We start from the raw sequence: 22153 nt of genomic DNA, 5'->3' as shown, positions 1-22153 counted from the left end.
ATGTGAAGAGCGCAGGTCCCAGATGGTAGTAATGAGAAGAGGGTAGTTCCCAGATGGCAGTATAGAGAAGAGGTCAGGTCACGTATGGTAGTAATATGAAGAGTGCAGATCACCGATGGTGTAATGTGAACAGGGCAGGTCATAGCTGGTAGCAATGTGAAGAGTGCATGTCACAGATGGTAGTAATGAGAAGAGGGCAGGTCCCAGATGGCAGTAAAGAGAAGAGGGCAGGACCCAGATGACTGTAAAGAGAAGAGGGCAGCTCCCAGATTGTAGTAATGAGAAGAGGGCAGGTCCCAGATGGTAGTAATGTGAAGCGGGCAGCTCCCAGATTGTAGTAATGAGAAGAGGGCAGGTCCCAGATGGTAGTAATGAGAAGAGGGCAAGTCCCAGATGGCAGTAAATTGAAGAGGGCAGGTCACAGATCATATTAATGAGAAGAGGTCAGGTCACATACAGTAGTAATGAGAAGAGGGCATGTCCCAGTTGGTAGTAATGAGAAGATGGCAGATCCCAGATGATAGTAAAGAGAAGAGGGCAGGTCCCAGATGGCAGTAATTAGAAGAGGGCTGGTCCCAGACAGTAGTAATGAGAAGAGGGCATGTCACAGATGGTAGTAATTTGAAGAGGGCAGGGTTCAGATGGTAGTAATGAGAAGAGGGCAAGTCCCAGACTGTAGTAATGAGAAGAGGGCAGGTCACAGAAGGTAGTAATTTGGAGAGAGCAGGTCCCAGATGGTAATAATGAGAAGAGGGCAGGTCGCAGATGGTAGTAATGAGAAGAGGGTAGGTCCCAGATGGTAGTAATGAGAGGTGGGTAGGTCCCAGATGACAGTATAGAGAAGAGGTCAGGTCACGTATGGTAGTAATGTGAAGAGTGCAGATCACAGATGGTAGTAATGTGAAGAGTGCAGGTCACAGATGGTCGTAATGAGAAGAGGGCAGGTCCCAGATGGCAGTAAAGAGAAGAGGGCAGGTCCCAGATGACAGTAATGAGAAGAGGACAGTTCACAGACAGTAGTGATGAGAAGAGGGCAGGTCACAAATGGTACTAATGGGAAGAGTGCAGGCCCCAGACAGTAGTAATGAGAAGAGGGCAGGTCACAGATGGTAGTATTGAGAAGAGGGCGTTTCACAGATGGTAGTAATGTGAAGAGTGCAGGTCACAGATGGTCGTAATGAGAAGAGGGCAGGTCCCAGATGGCAGTAAAGAGAAGAGGGCAGGTCCCAGTTGGCAGTAATGAGAAGAGGACAGTTCACAGACAGTAGTGATGAGAAGAGGGCAGGTCACAAATGGTACTAATGGGAAGAGTGCAGGCCCCAGACAGTAGTAATGAGAAGATTGCAGGACCCAGATGGTAGTAATGAGAAGAGGGCAGCTCCCAGATGGTAGTAATGTGAAGAGGGCTGGTCACAGATTGCAGTAAAGAGAAGAGGGCAGGTGCCAGACAGTAGTAATGAGAAGAGGGCAGGTCACAGATGGTAGTATTGAGAACAGGGCGTTTCACAGAGTGTAGTAATGTGAAGGGGGCAGGTCCCAGACAGTAGTAATGAGAAGTGGGCAGGTCACAGATTGTAGTAATGTGAAGGGGGCAGGTCACATACAGTAGTAATGAGAAGTGGGCAGGTCCCAGATGGTAGTAATGAGAAGATGGCAGGTCCCACATGACAGTAAAGAGAAGAGGACAGGTCCCAGATGGTAGAAATTAGAAGAGGGCAGGTCCCAGACAGTAGTAATGAGAAGAGGGTGGGTCACAGATTGCAGTAAAGAGAAGAGGGCAGGTGCCAGATTGCAGTAATGAGAAGAGGGCAGGTCCCAGATGGTAGTAATGTGAAGAGGGCAGGTCACATATCGTAGTAATGTGAAGAGCGCAGGTCACAGATTGTAGTAATGAGAATAGGGCCGGTCACAGATGGTAGTACTGAGAAGAGGACAGTTCACAGACAGTAGTGATGAGAAGAGAGTGGGTCCCAGATTGTAGTAATGAGAAGAGTGCAGGTCCCAGTTGGTAATAATGTGAAGAGGGCAGGTCACAGGTGGCAGTAATGTGAAGAGCGCAGGTCCCAGACAGTAGTAATGAGAAGTGGGCAGGTCACAGATTGTAGTAATGTGAAGGGGGCAGGTCACATACAGTAGTAATGAGAAGAGGGCAGGTCACAGATGGTAGTATTGAGAACAGGGCGTTTCACAGAGTGTAGTAATGTGAAGGGGGCAGGTCCCAGACAGTAGTAATGAGAAGAGGGCAGGTCACAGATGGTAGCATTGAGAACAGGGCGTTTCACAGTGTGTAGTAATGTGAAGGGGGCAGGTCACATACAGTAGTAATGAGAAGAGGGCAGGTCCCAGATGGTAGTAATGAGAAGATGGCAGGTCCCACATGACAGTAAAGAGAAGAGGACAGGTCCCAGATGGTAGAAATTAGAAGAGGGCAGGTCCCAGTTGGTAATAATGTGAAGAGGGCAGGTCACAGGTGGCAGAAATGTGAAGAGCGCAGGTCCCAGATGGTAGTAATGAGAAGAGGGTAGTTCCCAGATGGCAGTATAGAGAAGAGGTCAGGTCACGTATGGTAGTAATATGAAGGGTGCAGATCACCGATGGTGTAATGTGAACAGGGCAGGTCATAGCTGGTAGCAATGTGAAGAGTGCATGTCACAGATGGTAGTAATGAGAAGAGGGCAGGTCCCAGATGGCAGTAAAGAGAAGAGGGCAGGACCCAGATGACTGTAAAGAGAAGAGGGCAGCTCCCAGATTGTAGTAATGAGAAGAGGGCAGGTCCCAGATGGTAGTAATGTGAAGCGGGCAGCTCCCAGATTGTAGTAATGAGAAGAGGGCAGGTCCCAGATGGTAGTAATGAGAAGAGGGCAAGTCCCAGATGGCAGTAAATTGAAGAGGGCAGGTCACAGATCATATTAATGAGAAGAGGTCAGGTCACATACAGTAGTAATGAGAAGAGGGCATGTCCCAGTTGGTAGTAATGAGAAGATGGCAGATCCCAGATGATAGTAAAGAGAAGAGGGCAGGTCCCAGATGGCAGTAATTAGAAGAGGGCTGGTCCCAGACAGTAGTAATGAGAAGAGGGCATGTCACAGATGGTAGTAATTTGAAGAGGGCAGGGTTCAGATGGTAGTAATGAGAAGAGGGCAAGTCCCAGACTGTAGTAATGAGAAGAGGGCAGGTCACAGAAGGTAGTAATTTGGAGAGAGCAGGTCCCAGATGGTAATAATGAGAAGAGGGCAGGTCGCAGATGGTAGTAATGAGAAGAGGGTAGGTCCCAGATGGTAGTAATGAGAGGTGGGTAGGTCCCAGATGACAGTATAGAGAAGAGGTCAGGTCACGTATGGTAGTAATGTGAAGAGTGCAGATCACAGATGGTAGTAATGTGAAGAGTGCAGGTCACAGATGGTCGTAATGAGAAGAGGGCAGCTCCCAGATGGTAGTAATGTGAAGAGGGCTGGTCACAGATTGCAGTAAAGAGAAGAGGGCAGGTGCCAGACAGTAGTAATGAGAAGAGGGCAGGTCACAGATGGTAGTATTGAGAACAGGGCGTTTCACAGAGTGTAGTAATGTGAAGGGGGCAGGTCCCAGACAGTAGTAATGAGAAGTGGGCAGGTCACAGATTGTAGTAATGTGAAGGGGGCAGGTCACATACAGTAGTAATGAGAAGTGGGCAGGTCCCAGATGGTAGTAATGAGAAGATGGCAGGTCCCACATGACAGTAAAGAGAAGAGGACAGGTCCCAGATGGTAGAAATTAGAAGAGGGCAGGTCCCAGACAGTAGTAATGAGAAGAGGGTGGGTCACAGATTGCAGTAAAGAGAAGAGGGCAGGTGCCAGATTGCAGTAATGAGAAGAGGGCAGGTCCCAGATGGTAGTAATGTGAAGAGGGCAGGTCACATATCGTAGTAATGTGAAGAGCGCAGGTCACAGATTGTAGTAATGAGAATAGGGCCGGTCACAGATGGTAGTACTGAGAAGAGGACAGTTCACAGACAGTAGTGATGAGAAGAGAGTGGGTCCCAGATTGTAGTAATGAGAAGAGTGCAGGTCCCAGTTGGTAATAATGTGAAGAGGGCAGGTCACAGGTGGCAGTAATGTGAAGAGCGCAGGTCCCAGATGGTAGTAATGAGAAGAGGGTAGTTCCCAGATGGCAGTATAGAGAAGAGGTCAGGTCACGTATGGTAGTAATATGAAGAGTGCAGATCACCGATGGTGTAATGTGAACAGGGCAGGTCATAGCTGGTAGCAATGTGAAGAGTGCATGTCACAGATGGTAGTAATGAGAAGAGGGCAGGACCCAGATGACTGTAAAGAGAAGAGGGCAGCTCCCAGATTGTAGTAATGAGAAGAGGGCAGGTCCCAGATGGTAGTAATGTGAAGAGGGCAGCTCCCAGATTGTAGTAATGAGAAGAGGGCATGTCCCAGATGGTAGTAATGAGAAGAGGGCAAGTCCCAGATGGCAGTAAATTGAAGAGGGCAGGTCACAGATCATATTAATGAGAAGAGGTCAGGTCACATACAGTAGTAATGAGAAGAGGGCATGTCCCAGTTGGTAGTAATGAGAAGATGGCAGATCCCAGATGATAGTAAAGAGAAGAGGGCAGGTCCCAGATGGCAGTAATTAGAAGAGGGCTGGTCCCAGACAGTAGTAATGAGAAGAGGGCATGTCACAGATGGTAGTAATTTGAAGAGGGCAGGGTTCAGATGGTAGTAATGAGAAGAGGGCAAGTCCCAGACTGTAGTAATGAGAAGAGGGCAGGTCACAGAAGGTAGTAATTTGGAGAGAGCAGGTCCCAGATGGTAATAATGAGAAGAGGGCAGGTCGCAGATGGTAGTAATGAGAAGAGGGTAGGTCCCAGATGGTAGTAATGAGAGGTGGGTAGGTCCCAGATGACAGTATAGAGAAGAGGTCAGGTCACGTATGGTAGTAATGTGAAGAGTGCAGATCACAGATGGTAGTAATGTGAAGAGTGCAGGTCACAGATGGTCGTAATGAGAAGAGGGCAGGTCCCAGATGGCAGTAAAGAGAAGAGGGCAGGTCCCAGATGACAGTAATGAGAAGAGGACAGTTCACAGACAGTAGTGATGAGAAGAGGGCAGGTCACAAATGGTACTAATGGGAAGAGTGCAGGCCCCAGACAGTAGTAATGAGAAGAGGGCAGGTCACAGATGGTAGTATTGAGAAGAGGGCATTTCACAGATGGTAGTAATGTGAAGAGTGCAGGTCACAGATGGTAGTAATGAGTAGAGGGTAGGTCGCAGATGGTAGTAATGAGAGGAGGGTATGTCCCAGATGACAGTATAGAGAAGAGGTCAGGTCACGTATGGTAGTAATGTGAAGAGTGCAGATCACAGATGGTAGAAATGTGAAGAGTGCAGGTCACAGATGGTCGTACTGAGAAGAGGGCAGGTCCCAGATGGCAGTAAAGTGAAGAGGGCAGGTCCCAGATGACAGTAAAGAGAAGAGGGCGGGTCCCAGATTGTAGTAATGTGCAGAGGGCAGGTCCCAGTTGGCAGTAATGAGAAGAGGACAGTTCACAGACAGTAGTGATGAGAAGAGGGCTGGTCCCAGATGGTAGTAATGTGAAGAGGGCAGGTCACAGAGTGCAGTAATGAGAAGAGGGCAGGTCACAAATGGTAGTAATGAGAAGAGTGCAGGCCCCAGACAGTAGTAATGAGAAGAGGGCAGGTCACGGATGGTAGTATTGAGAAGAGGGCGTTTCACAGATTGTAGTAATGTGAAGGGGGCAGGTCACATACAGTAGTAATGAGAAGAGGTCAGGTCCCAGGTGGTAGTAATGAGAAGATGGCAGGTCCCACATGACAGTAAAGAGAAGAGGGCAGGTCCCAGGTGGTAGAAATTAGAAGAGGGCAGCTCCCAGATTGTTGTAATGAGAAGAGGGCAGGTCCCAGATGTTAGTAATGAGAAGAGGACAGTTCACAGACAGAAGTGATGTGAAGAGGGCAGGTCATAGATGGTTGTAATGTGAAGAATGCAGGTTCCGGACAGTAGTAATGAGAAGAGGGCAAGTCCCAGATGGCAGTAAAGTGAAGAGGGCAGGTCACTGATAGTATTAATGAGAAGATGGCAGATCCCAGAATGATAGTAAAGAGAAGTGGGCAGGTCCCAGATGGTAGTAATTAGAAGAGGGCGGGTCACAGATTGTAGTAATGAGAAGAGGGCATGTCACAGATGGTAGAAATTTGAAAAGGGCAGGGTTCAGATGGTAGTAATGAGAAGAGGGCAGGTCCCAGACAGTAGTAATGAGAAGAGGGCAGGTCACAGATGGTAGTAATTTGGAGAGGGCAGTTCCCAGATGGTAGTAATAAGAGGGCAGTTCGCAGATGGTAGTAATGAGAAGAGGGTAGGTCCCAGATGGTAGTAATGAGAAGAGGGTAGGTCCCAGATGGCAGTATAGAGAAGAGGTCAGGTCCTGTATGGTAGTAATGTGAAGAGTGCAGATCACAGATGTTAGTAATGTGAAGAGTGCAGGTCACAGATGGTCGTAATGAGAAGAGGGCAGGTCCCAGATGGCAGTAAAGAGAAGAGGGCACGTCCCAGATGACAGGAAAGCGAAGAGGGCGGGTCCCAGATTGTAGAAATGAGAAGATGGCAGATCCCAGTTGGCAGTAATGAGTAGAGGACAGTTCACAGACAGTAGTGATGAGAAGAGGGCAGTTCCCAGATGGTAGAAATTAGAAGAGGGCAGGTCACAGATGGTAGTAATTTGAAGAGGGCTGTGCTCAGATGGTAGTAATGACAAGAGGGCAGGTTGCAAATGGTAGTAATGAGAAGAGGGTAGGTCCCAGATGGAAGTAATGAGAAGAGGGTGGGTCACAGATTGTATTAATGTGAAGAGGGCAGTTCCCAGAACGTAGTAATGAGAAGATCGCAGGACCCAGATGGTAGTAATGAGAAGAGGGCAGCTCCCAGATGGTAGTAATGTGAAGAGGGCAGGTCACAGATTGCAGTAAAGAGAAGAGGGCAGGTGCCAGACAGTAGTAATGAGAAGAGGGCAGGTCACAGATGGTAGTATTGAGAACAGGGCGTTTCACAGAGTGTAGTAATGTGAAGGGGGCAGGTCCCAGACAGTAGTAATGAGAAGTGAGCAGGTCACAGATTGTAGTAATGTGAAGGGGGCAGGTCACATACAGTAGTAATGAGAAGAGGGCAGGTCACAGATGGTAGTATTGAGAACAGGGCGTTTCACAGAGTGTAGTAATGTGAAGGGGGCAGGTCCCAGACAGTAGTAATGAGAAGAGGGCAGGTCACAGATGGTAGCATTGAGAACAGGGCGTTTCACAGTGTGTAGTAATGTGAAGGGGGCAGGTCACATACAGTAGTAATGAGAAGAGGGCAGGTCCCAGATGGTAGTAATGAGAAGATGGCAGGTCCCACATGACAGTAAAGAGAAGAGGACAGGTCCCAGATGGTAGAAATTAGAAGAGGGCAGGTCCCAGTTGGTAATAATGTGAACAGGGCAGGTCATAGCTGGTAGCAATGTGAAGAGTGCATGTCACAGATGGTAGTAATGAGAAGAGGGCAGGTCCCAGATGGCAGTAAAGAGAAGAGGGCAGGACCCAGATGACTGTAAAGAGAAGAGGGCAGCTCCCAGATTGTAGTAATGAGAAGAGGGCAGGTCCCAGATGGTAGTAATGTGAAGCGGGCAGCTCCCAGATTGTAGTAATGAGAAGAGGGCAGGTCCCAGATGGTAGTAATGAGAAGAGGGCAAGTCCCAGATGGCAGTAAATTGAAGAGGGCAGGTCACAGATCATATTAATGAGAAGAGGTCAGGTCACATACAGTAGTAATGAGAAGAGGGCATGTCCCAGTTGGTAGTAATGAGAAGATGGCAGATCCCAGATGATAGTAAAGAGAAGAGGGCAGGTCCCAGATGGCAGTAATTAGAAGAGGGCTGGTCCCAGACAGTAGTAATGAGAAGAGGGCATGTCACAGATGGTAGTAATTTGAAGAGGGCAGGGTTCAGATGGTAGTAATGAGAAGAGGGCAAGTCCCAGACTGTAGTAATGAGAAGAGGGCAGGTCACAGAAGGTAGTAATTTGGAGAGAGCAGGTCCCAGATGGTAATAATGAGAAGAGGGCAGGTCGCAGATGGTAGTAATGAGAAGAGGGTAGGTCCCAGATGGTAGTAATGAGAGGTGGGTAGGTCCCAGATGACAGTATAGAGAAGAGGTCAGGTCACGTATGGTAGTAATGTGAAGAGTGCAGATCACAGATGGTAGTAATGTGAAGAGTGCAGGTCACAGATGGTCGTAATGAGAAGAGGGCAGGTCCCAGATGGCAGTAAAGAGAAGAGGGCAGGTCCCAGATGACAGTAATGAGAAGAGGACAGTTCACAGACAGTAGTGATGAGAAGAGGGCAGGTCACAAATGGTACTAATGGGAAGAGTGCAGGCCCCAGACAGTAGTAATGAGAAGAGGGCAGGTCACAGATGGTAGTATTGAGAAGAGGGCGTTTCACAGATGGTAGTAATGTGAAGAGTGCAGGTCACAGATGGTCGTAATGAGAAGAGGGCAGGTCCCAGATGGCAGTAAAGAGAAGAGGGCAGGTCCCAGTTGGCAGTAATGAGAAGAGGACAGTTCACAGACAGTAGTGATGAGAAGAGGGCAGGTCACAAATGGTACTAATGGGAAGAGTGCAGGCCCCAGACAGTAGTAATGAGAAGATCGCAGGACCCAGATGGTAGTAATGAGAAGAGGGCAGCTCCCAGATGGTAGTAATGTGAAGAGGGCTGGTCACAGATTGCAGTAAAGAGAAGAGGGCAGGTGCCAGACAGTAGTAATGAGAAGAGGGCAGGTCACAGATGGTAGTATTGAGAACAGGGCGTTTCACAGAGTGTAGTAATGTGAAGGGGGCAGGTCCCAGACAGTAGTAATGAGAAGTGGGCAGGTCACAGATTGTAGTAATGTGAAGGGGGCAGGTCACATACAGTAGTAATGAGAAGTGGGCAGGTCCCAGATGGTAGTAATGAGAAGATGGCAGGTCCCACATGACAGTAAAGAGAAGAGGACAGGTCCCAGATGGTAGAAATTAGAAGAGGGCAGGTCCCAGACAGTAGTAATGAGAAGAGGGTGGGTCACAGATTGCAGTAAAGAGAAGAGGGCAGGTGCCAGATTGCAGTAATGAGAAGAGGGCAGGTCCCAGATGGTAGTAATGTGAAGAGGGCAGGTCACATATCGTAGTAATGTGAAGAGCGCAGGTCACAGATTGTAGTAATGAGAATAGGGCCGGTCACAGATGGTAGTACTGAGAAGAGGACAGTTCACAGACAGTAGTGATGAGAAGAGAGTGGGTCCCAGATTGTAGTAATGAGAAGAGTGCAGGTCCCAGTTGGTAATAATGTGAAGAGGGCAGGTCACAGGTGGCAGTAATGTGAAGAGCGCAGGTCCCAGATGGTAGTAATGAGAAGAGGGTAGTTCCCAGATGGCAGTATAGAGAAGAGGTCAGGTCACGTATGGTAGTAATATGAAGAGTGCAGATCACCGATGGTGTAATGTGAACAGGGCAGGTCATAGCTGGTAGCAATGTGAAGAGTGCATGTCACAGATGGTAGTAATGAGAAGAGGGCAGGACCCAGATGACTGTAAAGAGAAGAGGGCAGCTCCCAGATTGTAGTAATGAGAAGAGGGCAGGTCCCAGATGGTAGTAATGTGAAGAGGGCAGCTCCCAGATTGTAGTAATGAGAAGAGGGCATGTCCCAGATGGTAGTAATGAGAAGAGGGCAAGTCCCAGATGGCAGTAAATTGAAGAGGGCAGGTCACAGATCATATTAATGAGAAGAGGTCAGGTCACATACAGTAGTAATGAGAAGAGGGCATGTCCCAGTTGGTAGTAATGAGAAGATGGCAGATCCCAGATGATAGTAAAGAGAAGAGGGCAGGTCCCAGATGGCAGTAATTAGAAGAGGGCTGGTCCCAGACAGTAGTAATGAGAAGAGGGCATGTCACAGATGGTAGTAATTTGAAGAGGGCAGGGTTCAGATGGTAGTAATGAGAAGAGGGCAAGTCCCAGACTGTAGTAATGAGAAGAGGGCAGGTCACAGAAGGTAGTAATTTGGAGAGAGCAGGTCCCAGATGGTAATAATGAGAAGAGGGCAGGTCGCAGATGGTAGTAATGAGAAGAGGGTAGGTCCCAGATGGTAGTAATGAGAGGTGGGTAGGTCCCAGATGACAGTATAGAGAAGAGGTCAGGTCACGTATGGTAGTAATGTGAAGAGTGCAGATCACAGATGGTAGTAATGTGAAGAGTGCAGGTCACAGATGGTCGTAATGAGAAGAGGGCAGGTCCCAGATGGCAGTAAAGAGAAGAGGGCAGGTCCCAGATGACAGTAATGAGAAGAGGACAGTTCACAGACAGTAGTGATGAGAAGAGGGCAGGTCACAAATGGTACTAATGGGAAGAGTGCAGGCCCCAGACAGTAGTAATGAGAAGAGGGCAGGTCACAGATGGTAGTATTGAGAAGAGGGCATTTCACAGATGGTAGTAATGTGAAGAGTGCAGGTCACAGATGGTCGTAATGAGAAGAGGGCAGGTCGCAGATGGTAGTAATGAGAAGAGGGTAGGTCCCAGATGGTAGTAATGAGAGGTGGGTAGGTCCCAGATGACAGTATAGAGAAGAGGTCAGGTCACGTATGGTAGTAATGTGAAGAGTGCAGATCACAGATGGTAGTAATGTGAAGAGTGCAGGTCACAGATGGTCGTAATGAGAAGAGGGCAGGTCCCAGATGGCAGTAAAGAGAAGAGGGCAGGTCCCAGATGACAGTAATGAGAAGAGGACAGTTCACAGACAGTAGTGATGAGAAGAGGGCAGGTCACAAATGGTACTAATGGGAAGAGTGCAGGCCCCAGACAGTAGTAATGAGAAGAGGGCAGGTCACAGATGGTAGTATTGAGAAGAGGGCGTTTCACAGATGGTAGTAATGTGAAGAGTGCAGGTCACAGATGGTCGTAATGAGAAGAGGGCAGGTCCCAGATGGCAGTAAAGAGAAGAGGGCAGGTCCCAGTTGGCAGTAATGAGAAGAGGACAGTTCACAGACAGTAGTGATGAGAAGAGGGCAGGTCACAAATGGTACTAATGGGAAGAGTGCAGGCCCCAGACAGTAGTAATGAGAAGAGGGCAGGTCACAGATGGTAGTATTGAGAAGAGGGCGTTTCACAGATTGTAGTAATGTGAAGGGGGCAGGTCACATACAGTAGTAATGAGAAGAGGGCAGGTCTCAGGTGGTAGTAATGAGAAGATGGCAGGTCTCACATGACAGTAAAGAGAAGAGGGCAGGTCCCAGATGGTAGAAATTAGAAGAGGGCAGCTCCCAGATTGTAGTAATGAGAAGAGGGCAGGACCCAGATGGTAGTAATGAGAAGAGGACAGTTCACAGACAGAAGTGATGAGAAGAGGGGAGGTCATAGATTGTTGTAATGTGAAGAATGCAGGTCCCGGACAGTAGTAATGAGAAGAGGGCAAGTCCCAGATGGCAGTAAGGTGAAAAGGGCAGGTCACAGATCGTATTAATGAGAAGAGGACAGTTCACAGACAGTAGTAATGAGAAGAGGGCATTTCCCAGATGGTAGTATTGAGAAGAGGGCGGTTCACAGATTGTAGTAATGTGAAGAGGGCAGGTCACATACAGTAGTAATGAGAAGAGGGCATGTCCCGGATGGTAGTAATGAGAAGATGGCAGATCCCAGATGATAGTAAATAGAAGAGGGCAGGTCCCAGATGGTAGTAATTAGAAGAGGGCTGGTCCCAGACAGTAGTAATGAGAAGAGGGCAGGTCCCAGATGGTAGTAATTAGAAGAGGGCTCGTCCCAGATGGCAGTATAGAGAAGAGGTCAGGTCAAGTATGGTAGTAATGTGAAGAGTGCAGATCACAGATGTTAGTAATGTGAAGAGTGCAGGTCACAAATGGTAGAAATTAGAAGAGGGCAGGTCCCAGACAGTAGTAATGAGAAGAGGGCAGGTCACAGATGGTAGTAATTTGAAGAGGGCTGTGCTCAGATGGTAGTAATGAGAAGAGGGCAGGTCGCAAATGGTAGTAATGAGAAGAGGGTAGGTCCCAGATGGTAGTAATGAGAAGAGGGTGGGTCACAGATTGTATTAATGTGAAGAGGGCAGTTCCCAGAAGGTAGTAATGAGAAGATCGCAGGACCCAGATGGCAGTAAAGAGAAGAGGGCACGTCCCAGATGGTAGTAATGAAAAGCGGGCAGGTCCCAGACAGTAGTAATGAGAAGAGGGCAGGTCCCAAATGGTAGTAATGTGAACAGGGCAGGTCACAGATGGTAGCAATGTGAAGAGGGCAGGTCACAGATGGTAGTAATGAGAAGAGGGCGGGTCACAGATTGTAGTAATGTGAAGAGGTCAGGTCACATACAGTAGTAATGAGAAGAGGGCATGTCCCAGTTGGTAGTAATGAGAAGATGGCAGATCCCAGATGATAGTAAAGAGAAGAGGGCAGGTCCCAGATGGCAGTAATTAGAAGAGGGCTGGTCCCAGACAGTAGTAATGAGAAGAGGGCATGTCACAGATGGTAGTAATTTGAAGAGGGCAGTGTTCAGATGGTAGTAATGAGAAGAGGGCAGGTCCCAGACTGTAGTAATGAGAAGAGGGCAGGTCACAGAAGGTAGTAATTTGGAGAGAGCAGGTCCCAGATGGTAATAATGAGAAGAGGGCAGGTCGCAGATGGTAGTAATGAGAAGAGGGTAGGTCCCAGATGGTAGTAATGAGAGGTGGGTAGGTCCCAGATGACAGTATAGAGAAGAGGTCAGGTCACGTATGGTAATAATGTGAAGAGTGCAGATCACAGATGGTAGTATTGTGAAGAGTGCAGGTCACAGATGGTTGTAATGAGAAGAGGGCAGGTCCCAGATGGCAGTAAAGAGAAGAGGGCAGGTCCCAGATGACAGTAAAGAGATGAAGGCGGGTCCCAAATTGTAGTAATGAGAAGAGGGCAGGTCCCAGTTGGCAGTAATGAGAAGAGGACAGTTCACAGACAGTAGTGATGAGAAGATGGCTGGTCCCAGATGGTAGTAATGTGCAGAGGGCCGGTCACAGATTGCAGTAATGAGAAGAGGGCAGGTCACAAATGGTAGTAATGAGAAGAGTGCAGGCCCCAGACAGTAGTAATGAGAAGAGGGCAGGTCACAGATGGTAGTATTGAGAAGAGGGCGTTTCACAGATTGTAGTAATGTGAAAGGGGCAGGTCACATACAGTAGTAATGAGAAGAGGGCAGGTCCCAGGTGGTAGTAATGAGAAGATGGCAGGTCTCACATGACAGTAAAGAGAAGAGGGCAGGTCCCAGATGGTAGAAATTAGAAGAGGGCAGCTCCCAGATTGTAGTAATGAGAAGAGGGCAGGACCCAGATGGTAGTAATGAGAAGAGGACAGTTCACAGACAGAAGTGATGAGAAGAGGGCAGGTCATAGATGGTTGTAATGTGAAGAATGCAGGTCCTGGACAGTAGTAATGAGAAGAGGGCAAGTCCCAGATGGCAGTAAAGTGAAGAGGGCAATCACAGATCGTATTAATGAGAAGAGGGCAGCTCACAGACAGTAGTAATGAGAAGAGGGCAGTTCCCAGATGGTAGTATTTAGAAGAGGGGGGTCACAGATTGTAGTAATGTGAAGAGGGCAGGTCACATACAGTAGTAATGAGAAGAGGGCAGGTCCCAGATGGTAGTAATTGGAAGAGGGCTGGTCCCAGATGGCAGTATAGAGAAGAGGTCAGGTCAAGTATGGTAGTAATGTGAAGAGTGCAGATGACAGATGTTAGTAATGTGAAGAGTGCAGGTCACAGATGGTCGTAATGAGAAGAGGGCAGGTCCCAGATGACAGTAAAGAGAAGAGGGCGGGTCCCAGATTGTAGTAATGAGAAGAGGGCAGGTCCCAGTTGGCAGTAATGAGAAGAGGACAGTTCACAGACAGTAGTGATGAGAAGAGGGCAGGTCCCCGATGGTAGAAATTAGAAGAGGGCAGGTCACAGATGGTAGTAATTTGAAGAGGGCTGTGCTCAGATGGTAGTATTACAAGAGGGCAGGTTGCAAATGGTAGTAATGAGAAGAGAGTAGGTCCCAGATGGTAGTAATGAGAAGAGGTTGGGTCACAGATTGTATTAATGTGAAGTGGGCAGTTCCCTGAACGTAGTAATGAGAAGATCGGAGGACCCAGATGGTAGTAATGAAAAGAGGGCAGCTCCCAGATGGTAGTAATGTGAAGAGGGCAGGTCACAGATGGTAGTATTGAGAACAGGGTGTTTCACAGAGTGTAGTAATGTGAATGGGGCAGGTCACATACAGTAGTAATGAGAAGAGGGCATGTCCCAGATGGTAGTAATGAGAAGATGGCAGGTCCCACATGACAGTAAAGAGAAGAGGGCAGGTCCCAGATGGTAGAAATTAGAAGAGGGCTATGCTCAGATGGTAGTAATGAGAAGCGGGCAGGTAGCAAATGGTAGTAATGAGAAGAGGGTAGGTCCCAGATGGTAGTAATGAGAAGAGGGTGGGTCACAGATCGTATTAGTGTGAAGAGGGCAGTTCCCAGAAGGTAGTAATGAGAAGATCGCAGGACCCAGATGGCAGTAATGAAAAGCGGGCAGGTCCCAGACAGTAGTAATGAGAAGACAGCAGGTCCCAAATGGTAGTAATGAGAAGAGTGCAGGTCCCAGATGGTAGTAATGTGAACAGGGCAGGTCACAGATGGTAGCAATGTGAAGAGGGCAGGTCACAGATGGTAGTAATGAGAAGAGGGCAGGTCCCAGATGGCAGTAAAGAGAAGAGGGCAGGACCCAGATGACTGTAAAGAGAAGAGGGCAGCTCCCAGATTGTAGTAATGAGAAGAGGGCAGGTCCCAGATGGTAGTAATGTGAAGAGGGCAGCTCCCAGATTGTAGTAATGAGAAGAGGGCAGGTCCCAGATGGTAGTAATGAGAAGAGGGCAAGTCCCAGATGGCAGTAAATTGAAGAGGGCAGGTCACAGATCATATTAATGAGAAGAGGGCAGGTCACAGACAGTAGTAATGAGAAGAGGGCAATTCCCAGATGGTGGTATTGAGAAGAGGGCGGGTCACAGATTGTAGTAATGTGAAGAGGTCAGGTCACATACAGTAGTAATGAGAAGAGGGCATGTCCCAGTTGGTAGTAATGAGAAGATGGCAGATCCCAGATGATAGAAAAGAGAAGAGGGCAGGTCCCAGATGGCAGTAATTAGAAGAGGGCTGGTCCCAGACAGTAGTAATGAGAAGAGGGCATGTCACAGATGGTAGTAATTTGAAGAGGGCAGGGTTCAGATGGTAGTAATGAGAAGAGGGCAGGTCCCAGACTGTAGTAATGAGAAGAGGGCAGGTCACAGAAGGTAGTAATTTGGAGAGAGCAGGTCCCAGATGGTAATAATGAGAAGAGGGCAGGTCGCAGATGGTAGTAATGAGAAGAGGGTAGGTCCCAGATAGTAGTAATGAGAGGTGGGTAGGTCCCACATGACAGTATAGAGAAGAGGTCAGGTCACGTATGGTAGTCATGTGAAGAGTGCAGATCACAGATGGTAGTAATGTGAAGAGTGCAGGTCACAGATGGTCGTAATGAGAAGAGGGCAGGTCCCAGATGGCAGTAAAGAGAAGAGGGCGGGTCCCAGATTGTAGTAATGAGAAGAGGGCAGGTCCCAGTTGGCAGTAATGAGAAGAGGACAGTTCACAGACAGTAGTGATGAGAAGAGGGCTGGTCCCAGATGGTAGTAATGTGAAGAGGGCAGGTCACAGATTGCAGTAATGAGAAGAGGGCAGGTCACAAATGGTAGTAATGAGAAGAGTGCAGGCCCCAGACAGTAGTAATGAGAAGAGGGCAGGTCACAGATGGTAGTATTGAGAAGAGGGCGTTTCACAGATTGTAGTAATGTGAAGGGGGCAGGTCACATACAGTAGTAATGAGAAGAGGGCAGGTCCCAGGTGGTAGTAATGAAAAGATGGCAGGTCTCACATGACAGTAAAGAGAAGAGGGCAGGTCCCAGATGGTAGAAATTAGAAGAGGGCAGCTCACAGATTGTAGTAATGAGAAGAGGGCAGGACCCAGATGGTAGTAAAGAGAAGAGGACAGTTCACAGACAGAAGTGATGAGAAGAGGGCAGGTCATAGATGGTTGTAATGTGAAGAATGCAGGTCCCGGACAGTAGTAATGAGAAGAGGGCAAGTCCCAGATGGCAGTAAAGTGAAGAGGGCAGGTCACAGATCGTATTAATGAGAAGAGGGCAGCTCACAGACAGTAGTAATGAGAAGAGGGCAGTTCCCAGATGGTAGTATTGAGAAGAGGGCGGGTCACAGATTGTAGTAATGTGAAGAGGTCAGGTCACATACAGTAGTAATGAGAAGAGGGCATGTCCCAGTTGGTAGTAATGAGAAGATGGCAGATCCCAGATGATAGAAAAGAGAAGAGGGCAGGTCCCAGATGGTAGAAATTAGAAGAGGGCAGCTCCCAGATTGTAGTAATGAGAAGAGGGCAGGACCCAGATGGTAGTAAAGAGAAGAGGACAGTTCACAGACAGAAGTGATGAGAAGAGGGCAGGTCATAGATGGTTGTAATGTGAAGAATGCAGGTCCCGGACAGTAGTAATGAGAAGAGGGCAAGTCCCAGATGGCAGTAAAGTGAAGAGGGCAGGTCACAGATCGTATTAATGAGAAGAGGGCAGCTCACAGACAGTAGTAATGAGAAGAGGGCAATTCCCAGATGGTGGTATTGAGAAGAGGGCGGGTCACAGATTGTAGTAATGTGAAGAGGTCAGATCACATACAGTAGTAATGAGAAGAGGGCATGTCCCAGTTGGTCGTAATGAGAAGATGGCAGATCCCAGATGATAGAAAAGAGAAGAGGGCAGGTCCCAGATGGCAGTAATTAGAAGAGGGCTGGTCCCAGACAGTAGTAATGAGAAGAGGGCATGTCACAGATGGTAGTAATTTGAAGAGGGCAGGGTTCAGATGGTAGTAATGAGAAGAGGGGAGGTCCCAGACTGTAGTAATGAGAAGAGGGCAGGTCACAGAAGGTAGTAATTTGGAGAGAGCAGGTCCCAGATGGTAATAATGAGAAGAGGGCAGGTCGCAGATGGTAGTAATGAGAAGAGGGTAGGTCCCAGATAGTAGTAATGAGAGGTGGGTAGGTCCCAGATGACAGTATAGAGAAGAGGTCAGGTCACGTATGGTAGTAATGTGAAGAGTGCAGATCACAGATGGTAGTAATGTGAAGAGTGCAGGTCACAGATGGTCGTAATGAGAAGAGGGCAGGTCCCAGATGGCAGTAAAGAGAAGAGGGCAGGTCCCAGATGACAGTAAAGAGAAGAGGGCGGGTCCCAGATTGTAGTAATGAGAAGAGGGCAGGTCCCAGTTGGCAGTAATGAGAAGAGGACAGTTCACAGACAGTAGTGATGAGAAGAGGGCAGGTCCCAGATGGCAGTAAAGAGAAGAGGGCGGGTCCCAGATTGTAGTAATGAGAAGAGGGCAGGTCCCAGTTGGCAGTAATGAGAAGAGGACAGTTCACAGACAGTAGTGATGAGAAGAGGGCTGGTCCCAGATGGTAGTAATGTGAAGAGGGCAGGTCACAGATTGCAGTAATGAGAAGAGGGCAGGTCACAAATGGTAGTAATGAGAAGAGTGCAGGCCCCAGACAGTAGTAATGAGAAGAGGGCAGGTCACAGATGGTAGTATTGAGAAGAGGGCGTTTCACAGATTGTAGTAATGTGAAGGGGGCAGGTCACATACAGTAGTAATGAGAAGAGGGCAGGTCCCAGGTGGTAGTAATGAAAAGATGGCAGGTCTCACATGACAGTAAAGAGAAGAGGGCAGGTCCCAGATGGTAGAAATTAGAAGAGGGCAGCTCCCAGATTGTAGTAATGAGAAGAGGGCAGGACCCAGATGGTAGTAAAGAGAAGAGGACAGTTCAGAGACAGAAGTGATGAGAAGAGGGCAGGTCATAGATGGTTGTAATGTGAAGAATGCAGGTCCCGGACAGTAGTAATGAGAAGAGGGCAAGTCCCAGATGGCAGTAAAGTGAAGAGGGCAGGTCACAGATCGTATTAATGAGAAGAGGGCAGCTCACAGACAGTAGTAATGAGAAGAGGGCAGTTCCCAGATGGTAGTATTGAGAAGAGGGCGGGTCACAGATTGTAGTAATGTGAAGAGGTCAGGTCACATACAGTAGTAATGAGAAGAGGGCATGTCCCAGTTGGTAGTAATGAGAAGATGGCAGATCCCAGATGATAGAAAAGAGAAGAGGGCAGGTCCCAGATGGTAGAAATTAGAAGAGGGCAGCTCCCAGATTGTAGTAATGAGAAGAGGGCAGGACCCAGATGGTAGTAAAGAGAAGAGGACAGTTCACAGACAGAAGTGATGAGAAGAGGGCAGGTCATAGATGGTTGTAATGTGAAGAATGCAGGTCCCGGACAGTAGTAATGAGAAGAGGGCAAGTCCCAGATGGCAGTAAAGTGAAGAGGGCAGGTCACAGATCGTATTAATGAGAAGAGGGCAGCTCACAGACAGTAGTAATGAGAAGAGGGCAATTCCCAGATGGTGGTATTGAGAAGAGGGCGGGTCACAGATTGTAGTAATGTGAAGAGGTCAGATCACATACAGTAGTAATGAGAAGAGGGCATGTCCCAGTTGGTCGTAATGAGAAGATGGCAGATCCCAGATGATAGAAAAGAGAAGAGGGCAGGTCCCAGATGGCAGTAATTAGAAGAGGGCTGGTCCCAGACAGTAGTAATGAGAAGAGGGCATGTCACAGATGGTAGTAATTTGAAGAGGGCAGGGTTCAGATGGTAGTAATGAGAAGAGGGGAGGTCCCAGACTGTAGTAATGAGAAGAGGGCAGGTCACAGAAGGTAGTAATTTGGAGAGAGCAGGTCCCAGATGGTAATAATGAGAAGAGGGCAGGTCGCAGATGGTAGTAATGAGAAGAGGGTAGGTCCCAGATAGTAGTAATGAGAGGTGGGTAGGTCCCAGATGACAGTATAGAGAAGAGGTCAGGTCACGTATGGTAGTAATGTGAAGAGTGCAGATCACAGATGGTAGTAATGTGAAGAGTGCAGGTCACAGATGGTCGTAATGAGAAGAGGGCAGGTCCCAGATGGCAGTAAAGAGAAGAGGGCAGGTCCCAGATGACAGTTAAGAGAAGAGGGCGGGTCCCAGATTGTAGTAATGAGAAGAGGGCAGGTCCCAGTTGGCAGTAATGAGAAGAGGACAGTTCACAGACAGTAGTGATGAGAAGAGGGCAGGACACAGATGGCAGTAATGAGAAGAGAGTAGGTCCCAGATGGCAGTATAGAGAAGAGGTCTGGTCACGTATGGTAGTATTGTGAAGAGTGCAGATCACAGTTGGTAGTAATGTGAACAGCGCAGGTCACAGATGGTAGAAATGTGAAGAGTGCAGGTCACAGATGGTAGTAATGAGAAGAGGGCAGGTCCCAGATGACAGTATAGAGAAGAGGTCAGGTCACGTATGGTAGTAATGTGAAGAGTGCAGATCACAGATGGTAGTATTGTGAAGAGTGCAGGTCACAGATGGTTGTAATGAGAAGAGGGCAGGTCCCAGATGGCAGTAAAGAGAAGAGGGCAGGTCCCAGATGACAGTAAAGAGAAGAAGGCGGGTCCCAAATTGTAGTAATGAGAAGAGGGCAGGTCCCAGTTGGCAGTAATGAGAAGAGGACAGTTCACAGACAGTAGTGATGAGAAGAGGGCTGGTCCCAGATGGTAGTAATGTGAAGAGGGCAGGTCACAGATTGCAGTAATGAGAAGAGGGCAGGTCACAAATGGTAGTAACGAGAAGAGTGCAGGCCCCAGACAGTAGTAATGAGAAGAGGGCAGGTCACAGAAGGTAGTATTGAGAAGAGGGCGTTTCACAGATTGTAGTAATGTGAAGGGGGCAGGTCACATACAGTAGTAATGAGAAGAGGGCAGGTCCCAGGTGGTAGTAATGAGAAGATGGCAGGTCTCACATGACAGTAAAGAGAAGAGGGCAGGTCCCAGATGGTAGAAATTAGAAGAGGGCAGCTCCCAGATTGTAGTAATGAGAAGAGGGCAGGACCCAGATGGTAGTAAAGAGAAGAGGACAGTTCACAGACAGAAGTGATGAGAAGAGGGCAGGTCATAGATGGTTGTAATGTGAAGAATGCAGGTCCCGGACAGTAGTAATGAGAAGAGGGCAAGTCCCAGATGGCAGTAAAGTGAAGAGGGCAGGTCACAGATCGTATTAATGAGAAGAGGGCAGCTCACAGACAGTAGTAATGAGAAGAGGGCAGTTCCCAGATGGTAGTATTGAGAAGAGGGCGGGTCACAGATTGTAGTAATGTGAAGAGGGCAGGTCACATACAGTAGTAATGAGAAGAGGGCAGGTCCCAGATGGTAGTAATTGGAAGAGGGCTGGTCCCAGATGGCAGTATAGAGAAGAGGTCAGGTCAAGTATGGTAGTAATGTGAAGAGTGCAGATCACAGATGTTAGTAATGTGAAGAGTGCAGGTCACAGATGGTCGTAATGAGAAGAGGGCAGGTCCCAGGTGGTAGTAATGAGAAGATGGCAGGTCTCACATGACAGTAAAGAGAAGAGGGCAGGTCCCAGATGACAGTAAAGAGAAGAGGGCGGGTCCCAGATTGTAGTAATGAGAAGAGGGCAGGTCCCAGTTGGCAGTAATGAGAAGAGGACAGTTCACAGACAGTAGTGATGAGAAGATGGCTGGTCCCAGATGGTAGTAATGTGCAGAGGGCAGGTCACAGATTGCAGTAATGAGAAGCGGGCAGGTCGCAAATGGTAGTAATGAGAAGAGGTTGGGTCACAGATTGTATTAGTGTGAAGAGGGTAGTTCCCAGAAGGTAGTAATGAGAAGATCGCAGGACCCAGATGGCAGTAAAGAGAAGAGGGCACGTCCCAGATGGTAGTAATGAAAAGCGGGCAGGTCCCAGACAGTAGTAATGAGAAGAGGGTAGGTCCCAAATGGTAGTAATGAGAAGAGTGCAGGTCCCAGATGGTAGTAATGTGAACAGGGCAGGTCACAGATGGTAGCAATGTGAAGAGGGCAGGTCACAGATGGTAGTAATGAGAAGAGGGCAGGTCCCAGATGGCAGTAAAGAGAAGAGGGCAGGACCCAGATGTCTGTAAAGAGAAGAGGGCAGCTCCCAGATTGTAGTAATGAGAAGAGGGCAGGTCCCAGATGGTAGTAATGTGAAGAGGGCAGCTCCCAGATTGTAGTAATGAGAAGAGGGCAGGTCCCAGATGGTAATAATGAGAAGAGGGCAAGTCCCAGATGGCAGTAAATTGAAGAGGGCAGGTCACAGATCATATTAATGAGAAGAGGGCAGGTCACAGACAGTAGTAATGAGAAGAGGGCAATTCCCAGATGGTGGTATTGAGAAGAGGGCGGGTCACAGATTGTAGTAATGTGACGAGGTCAGGTCACATACAGTAGTAATGAGAAGAGGGCATGTCCCAGTTGGTAGTAATGAGAAGATGGCAGATCCCAGATGATAGAAAAGAGAAGAGGGCAGGTCCCAGATGGCAGTAATTAGAAGAGGGCTGGTCCCAGACAGTAGTAATGAGAAGAGGGCATGTCACAGATGGTAGTAATTTGAAGAGGGCAGGGTTCAGATGGTAGTAATGAGAAGAGGGCAGGTCCCAGACTGTAGTAATGAGAAGAGGGCAGGTCACAGAAGGTAGTAATTTGGAGAGAGCAGGTCCCAGATGGTAATAATGAGAAGAGGGCAGGTCGCAGATGGTAGTAATGAGAAGAGGGTAGGTCCCAGATAGTAGTAATGAGAGGTGGGTAGGTCCCAGATGACAGTATAGAGAAGAGGTCAGGTCACGTATGGTAGTAATGTGAAGAGTGCAGATCACAGATGGTAGTAATGTGAAGAGTGCAGGTCACAGATGGTCCTAATGAGAAGAGGGCAGGTCCCAGATGGCAGTAAAGAGAAGAGGGCTGGTCCCAGATGGTAGTAATGTGAAGAGGGCAGGTCACAGATTGCAGTAATGAGAAGAGGGCAGGTCACAAATGGTTGTAATGAGAAGAGTGCAGGGCCCAGACAGTAGTAATGAGAAGAGGGCAGGTCACAGATGGTAGTATTGAGAAGAGGGCGTTTCACAGATTGTAGTAATGTGAAGGGGGCAGGTCACATACAGTA

The sequence above is a fragment of the Hypanus sabinus genome, chromosome 13, assembly GCF_030144855.1.
Source record: "Hypanus sabinus isolate sHypSab1 chromosome 13, sHypSab1.hap1, whole genome shotgun sequence".
Lineage (NCBI taxonomy): Eukaryota > Metazoa > Chordata > Chondrichthyes > Myliobatiformes > Dasyatidae > Hypanus > Hypanus sabinus.
This window is presented reverse-complemented; position numbering follows the sequence as displayed.